Source organism: Tasmannia lanceolata, unplaced genomic scaffold, assembly GCF_043159265.1.
Source record: "Tasmannia lanceolata isolate RefF3 unplaced genomic scaffold, GAP_Taslan_0.1 ptg000012l, whole genome shotgun sequence".
Classification (NCBI taxonomy): Eukaryota; Viridiplantae; Streptophyta; class Magnoliopsida; order Canellales; family Winteraceae; genus Tasmannia; species Tasmannia lanceolata.
The window spans coordinates 32,988,077-32,995,004 of record NW_027518689.1 but is presented as its reverse complement, the minus strand read 5'-3'; the positions used below and the strand labels follow the sequence as shown (position 1 = coordinate 32,995,004).

Sequence of the window (6,928 nt, the reverse complement as noted above, 5' to 3'; positions counted from 1 at the left end):
GTTTCAACAGGGGTGGAGATGGGTTTGGGGATTTGGAGAAGACGATGGTGGTAGGGGTGGAAATCGGGGTTGGAACCGTTTGGAGGTGGAGGAGATGAAGGTTAGGTGGAGAAATAGAAGCAGAAAATGGGTGGAGGAAAAGGGGATTGGCCGGTGAGTGGAGCTCAAGCTCCCTCTGCAATTTCTCCTCTCTCTCCGTTGATTTCGGCTAGGGCTTTTCTCTCTGCAGATGTGAGGGTTAGAGCTTGTAGAGAATGAAGATGGAAGTGGTGGTGGCGGTGGTGATTGATCTTAATGGAGATGAGGTTTGAATAGATGGAAGATGATCAGCCGGAGGAAGAAGGTGGCGATTGGGGTTGAAGATGATCGGCGGCAAGGTGGAGATGGAGGTGGTGGATTGGGCGGAAATGGAATGGGGTTTGGGATGGAGAGATGGGCGGAGGTGACAAAGGTGGCCGGCCGGAGATGATCCTCGAGAAGAAAATCCCCAAAAATCCCTTTCTCCTTCTCTATCTGCTCGTGCTTCTTGAAAATAAGATGGAAAAACCCCCTTAATTTATGAAAATCTCAGATCTAGATCTGAGATTTTTCTCAAAATCTCAGATCCAGATTTGAGATTTCTCCTTCTTCTTCTCCCCCCTTTTTTTTCAACGAAAATCCTCTCCTCTCCTTCGGTGGTTTTTTATCAAAAACGAAATGATAAATTTGACCCCTCTATTCTACCCTGGACAGCCCCCTTGTAGATGATTCACTCCCCTTGCTCCACATCCAATATGTACACTACGACACTCGCTTGTTAGGCAAACGACCACGGATTTAGACGGAATTTTGCAGGGACCCTGATGAGACACTAACCTAACCTGCGATGCAATTCGGGATCCTAGCTTGGTGATTAAATGGGGCTTCGCCCGAGCACAACGAACTTGGGTCCGGTCAAAATGGGGTGTCTACAACCCCCAACAAATAAAAAAAATACTAGTGCCGACATTGTTTGGGTGATCCAACCATTCATTTGTTGGGCCCTAATGTAGATAGTGTGGGCCCATAAAATCTTCTCCATAGAATGATCTTAACTCTTTGATTTGAGGAAGTTTAAAATGGACACCACAATATTAAAAAATGCAGAGATTGGAAGGTTAAGATCATCGATCCTATGAACAAAATACACTATCTCATAAAAATGACAAAATACACTTGTAGACACCCCATTTTGACCGTACCCTAAACCTCCCATGTTTGAGCAAAACCTAACCAAACCAATGTTTTAAAACTCCAAATTTCACCCCAAGGTAGGTTAGGGTCCCATCAAGGTCCCTGCAAAATTTCGTTGAAATCCGAGCTCGTTTGGGTAGCGAACGAGTCGAGCAAGGTCGTAGTGCAAGTTCAGAAAAGGGCGGTGAATTATCCTGGAATGGTGCCAAATCTGAGCCGAATAGGACACGTAATTTCGCGCGCCTATCAAAATTTCGCGCGCTCATCAAATTTCCGTGCACATATCAAAAATTGGAGTGCCCATATCAGTTCCCCAAAATCATGTAAATACGAACATAAGCTTTGAAAAAAAAATTTTCGTTTTCCTTTGTTAGAGAGAGAGAGATAGAGCTAGGGTTTCCTCTCCTCCTCCTTCTTCTCCGATCTCCATTCTCCGGTGAACTTGAGCTCCGGCTGGCCAATTCGCACCACCGGTCAACTTTCCTCCACCTCCAATACCTTTACAGATCTTCACGTTATTTCTTTCGTTTTTTTTTTACCTAGTTTTCCTCTTTCTTCATCGGTAGATCTAGCCGGAATCCGACCATTCCTCCGGTCGTCCTTACTCTTAGCTTCTTCTTCATGCTATTTTTCTCCATTTATAAGCTAATTCATCAGATCTGGCTTTTGCAAAAACTTCAAACCTTAGATCTCATCTTCAAATCTCGGATCTCATCCTAACCCTACCTTAATCCGATCATTTTCTCCGGCCATTCGATCGATATTCCGACCGGTCTCCGATCACCATTAGTTTCCTTGCCATTATTTTCTTCTTCTTTTTTTACTAGATCTGTATATTTCGTTTTGAAACCCTAGTTTCTCAATTTCAAATCCTATCTCATTTTAAAACTCCGGTCAACCTCCATTGAATCCGGCAAAGCTTCCTTGTTTATCACTATCTCCGGCTAGATATACTCCCTCCGATGGATTTTGTTTCAGCAGATCAGAATTCTAGAGGAGTTGCAGAGAAGGATGAAGAAAAGTAAAGGAAATGGAGTTTTGTAGAAAGTTTTGAAAGGGAAGCAAAGAGACTAAAAATTCAAGTTAGATATTTCGTATCTTTATTTTAATTTTTCAATTTGCTGATCATTTTTAGAGCTTCTATGTAATTAAAAATCAGTTGTTCTTTCTAGATAATGTGATTTTTTTTTTTTTTGAGAATTGGTGGAATTAGGCCAAATGCATATGCTAGGAGTTCAAGATATTCTTTCTCTTGCAGAATCTTGATTTCAAAAATCTTTGAAAGTAGATGACGTTTGTGTTGATCTTTAATTTTTATTTTTTATTTTCTGCTTGGAATTCTGTTATTTTAGAGCTTTGTTTTATTTTTTCTTTCTTCAATGCAAAAGTTCTAGTTTAAGAGATGGTTTGTTCAGGAAGCTTGCTCATACCTGTGAATACTTTTTTTTTTGTAATTCATTTTTTTTAGTTTTAATCATTATATCAATAGTGCTGTGGGGATTAGTACATGTTTTATAACCTGTTTCTATCGCTTCTAGTAAGGATTTTTTTTTATATCATGGATCTTTAGAGAGTCTTGTGTAGATCCAGAATATTGAATCAAACATTTGATCCACTCCCCCCCCCCCCCCCCCCCGAAGATCATTGAAAGAGAAATTCGTTGACAGACATTTGAATGCCTAGTCAGAAAGTGTTGAATATGTTTAGTTTGTGTCCTGAATTTTGGGTCTTTTGTAATATATTTTTAGTGTTCTACAGGTTCAATTTGTGCTCTGAATTTTGGATACTTTGTTGCATTTTTTTTTCGTTAACTGATGATAATATTGTGAGCTGTAAACACATAATTTGTATGCTTTGTATTTGTTGTTTGCTGAAGTTGAAATTCTAATTGCATGATGCGTAATTTATAAGCTCCATATTAGAGAAGTGTATTAGAGGTTGTCTCTTTGTGTTAATACCATTAGACCCTGCATTTGCAACCATCATCTTTACCTTCACCTTCATTTTCACCCTAACAGGCCTCATTTGGATCATTTTTCTTGTGGCCTCACAATACCCAAAATTATTCTCTCAACACCATTTCCATCTTGCTCCCCTGACAGACCATATTCTCATTAAGCCAAAGCTTACAGCCCTCATGCCCCATTTGATATGCACAACCCCTATCCCATTTGTATATGGACAGCCCTCTCCTCCTCTTGCTCTGCCTCCTCAATTGGCACCATATCCTGTAAGGTCTGTTGAAAGCCCCCTATCTGCTACTACTTTGAAAAATTGCCCCATCAAAGCATCATTAGACTGCCAGCCACCTGTTCTTCGAATTAATGAGAACTTGTCTCCTGTATCGCTTGATTTAGTTGTAGTTGCAGAGAGGGATACAAAGAGTGAGAAATATGCAAATACCGGCCCCATCAGTTCACCTGAATGTATGGAACCTGATCAGCTTATGCGTGATACTCGTAATGGGGATCTCGAGAACAATTTTACAAGAACTCCTCGTATTCCTATTTACATGAAGCTTCCTAATGGCATTATCAACAATTTCTGCCAATTGGTTGATCCAGAAGGTGTGCGGCAGGAATTAAGGCATTTGGTCTTTAAATATAGATGGGGTGGTTGTAGATTGTTGGTGGGGCATTGTAGAAGGTTGGAGCCCACAGAAATATCTATGGTCTGGCTATAGAGAACTGTTTAATATCGTCCGAGAGTTCAAGCTAAAATTGCAGGTTGTAATGGCATTTCATGAGTGTGTAGGAAATGGTTCTGATGATATGCCAGTCTACCTTCCCAAGTGGATTCTGAGATTGAAAAAAATAACCAAGATATATTTTTCACGGACCGTGAAGGGAGGAGAAGTACAGAATGTCTTTCCTGGAGTATCGACAAAGAACGAATACTAAAAGGAAGAACTGGAATTAGAGGTGTATTTTGATTTTATGAGAAGCTTTCGCATGGAATTTGATGACTTATTTGCAGAGGGCCATCGTTTGTAGAAAGGACGGGATGGTGATACCCTGGTATCGGTGAGTTTCAGTGCTATGACAAGTATTCACAGCAGAGTCTGCGAAAAGCAGAGAAACTGCGTGGGCACTCATTCTGGGCTAGGGGGCCTGATAATCCTGGTCACTATAATTCTAGGCCCAATGAAACTGGATTCTTCTACGACCGGGGTGATTATGACAGCTACTATCGGCGATTTTTCCTCCATTGGTATTCCCAAACACTAATAGACCATGCTGAGAATGTACTGTCTCTTACAAACCTTGCATTTGAGGAGACACAAATAGTTGTAAAGATTCCCGCAGTTTATTGGTGGTACAAGACTTGTAGCCATGCGGCAGAGCTCACAGCTGGATATTATAATCCTACTAATCAGGACGGCTATTCACCGGTTTTCAACATGCTTAAGAAGTATTCGGTGACTCTTAAGTTTGTCTGCTCAGGACTGCCCATCTGTGCTCTGAAAAATGACGAAGCATTGGCTGATTCAGATGCTCTGAGTTGGCAGGTTTTGAATTCTGCTTGGGATCATGGATTAACTGTAGCTGGTCAGAATGCTCTTCCATGTTATGATAGAGAAAGATACACAAGAATCCTGGAGACAGCAAAGCCAAGAAAGGATCCCGATCGTTGCCACCTATTTTTCTTTGCATACCAACAGCCGTCTCCAGCTTTAATGCAGAGGGAACTCTGCTTCTCAGATTTGGATTATTTCGTCAAATGCATGCATGGGGAAGTAGACTAATTCGATGCGGTAGTGTTGTTGAATAAGGGTGATGAAGGCGCTAGCCCAAGCCCATCCTTAGGGGACTTGCACAGTCCAAGTAGCCGTCCGCTTGTTTATTTTTAAGACTTGCCCAGTCTTTTAGATATCTTTAAGCATTAGGAGCCTTATCATTGCAAGGGTAATGAAAGAGCTATCTAGAGCCCTTCTTAGGAGACAGGCCTTGTCTCATTTATCCTAGTGGTTATCATCTTTTTGAGGAGACAGACTTTGTCTCTTTTGCTTTTCTCGTCATATCTTTTAGGGAGACATGCTTTGTCTCATTAGGTGGTCATTCTCATATAGATTCGCCCAGTCTCACTAGCACCCTTTTTTATCTCTTCTTCTTTTAGGAGACTAGCCTAGTCTCATTAGCACTCCCCTCTTAGGTTTATGCGCTAGGAGTAAGTCTTTTTCTATTAGCATAGGAGTCTGTCCTTAGCTAGAGAGTCAATCCTTCTTTCAGGAGTCAGTCCTATCATCATAGGAGTTAGGATTCTGTCCAACCTCTTGTCAAATCATGTGATTTTTATTCACTCTTGCAAGGTATAGGATGCTATCCAATCCTTGCAGAGCTGCGATTCTGTTCTTTCCCCCCGCAAAGCATAGGATGCTGTCCAACCTTTGCAGGATATCAGGAGTCTGTTATACCCTTATGATGATAGGCTTCTGTCCTCTTGTGTCAAAAACATAAAAAATATCTGAAAAACCAAAAATCTTGAGTCATTAGGAGTAGTTAGGAATTTTCGTTTTCGAACTACGTTGGCTTGATCCTCTTGCACGAGGTACGTAGTGCAGCTTGGGATTCATATCCCAAGTCCAGCCAAACCTTTCAAAATAAACATTTCAAATCTTCCAAAAATACAAAAATACTTCAAAACCTTTTCAAAAAGATCTTTCCCTAGAGTTAGGAGTCTGTCTTAGCTGTTTGGGGTGTTTTAGAGTTAGGAGTGTGTCTTGATTTGTATTGATATGGTGTGTCCTGTCGTGTGAGTGTCCCTAGAGTTATGAGGCCTCAAGTTGATCGGTTAGACATTTAGTTGAACCGATGGCTAGACTAGGAAGCATATAGTTAGCCCATGGTTTTCCTTATGATGCACAGCTTAGTTACACATAGGATGTAGGACCCATCTGCATTAGCTCAAGGCTAATCAACTTGCATTAGTTAGGGCATATAGAGAGTTCTAAAATTTACAATTCACATGAACTTAAGCAATCATGCAAAAAGCTTTAAAAATCAGTCGAGTCTAGTGGATCGAATCTAGGATAGCGGTTCTAGATGGTTAGGCATAGTAGTTTAGAATAGGGCATCGAACTATGTTGACTCCGATTCTTCCCGAGGCCGGGATACGTAGAGCAGCTAGGATGGACAGTCATCTTGGTCCGAGTCAAGTCGCATTAGAGTTTTAGGACTCATCTTGTCCAGTCATATATAGAGTTCATTTGTGTTGTATGTTTTGCTGTGTTTTCTTACTTTTATGTACAGATCCTATACCTTTAGTTGTAGCATGCATGTGTTTGCACACCAGAACTCAGACACCAATTAGGTATGACACTCATAACCTAGCTATTATTAGGCGACATTTCTTTCATTTCTTTCATGTGGGCTTATTATTCATCTCCGAGACATGCATGATTAGATAGACGTCTTCTCGGAGATATTCGTTCCCATTTCATATGACTTTCGCCCAAAACTCTTCAAAATCAATAAGTAAATGGCATAAGAGACTAGGTGCTTGCACTTGGGCGGACGAGGTGCTCTTCAGACCTTCCAAATTCGTAACCAGGCACGAACCTTTTTTTTTATATCTCTGGTTATCTGTTGCAACAGAGCGTAGTATGGGATCCTTGGCCCACTTCCTTGGATGGTGACTCTTCTTTGTTTAAGGTACGCCTCGAATCTGGGCTAGTCCCCGAATCGAGAGGTATCTCACCTTTGTATCGCCACTCATG

The 6,928-nt window shown here is 41.1% G+C and overlaps 1 pseudogene; it reads left to right on the top strand.

Annotated features, from left to right (window-relative positions):
• The first annotated feature begins 3,349 nt into the window (after nt 1-3,349).
• Nucleotides 3,350-4,980, top strand: LOC143888738 (beta-amylase 8 pseudogene; annotated as a pseudogene).
• The last annotated feature ends 1,948 nt before the right edge of the window (nt 4,981-6,928 follow it).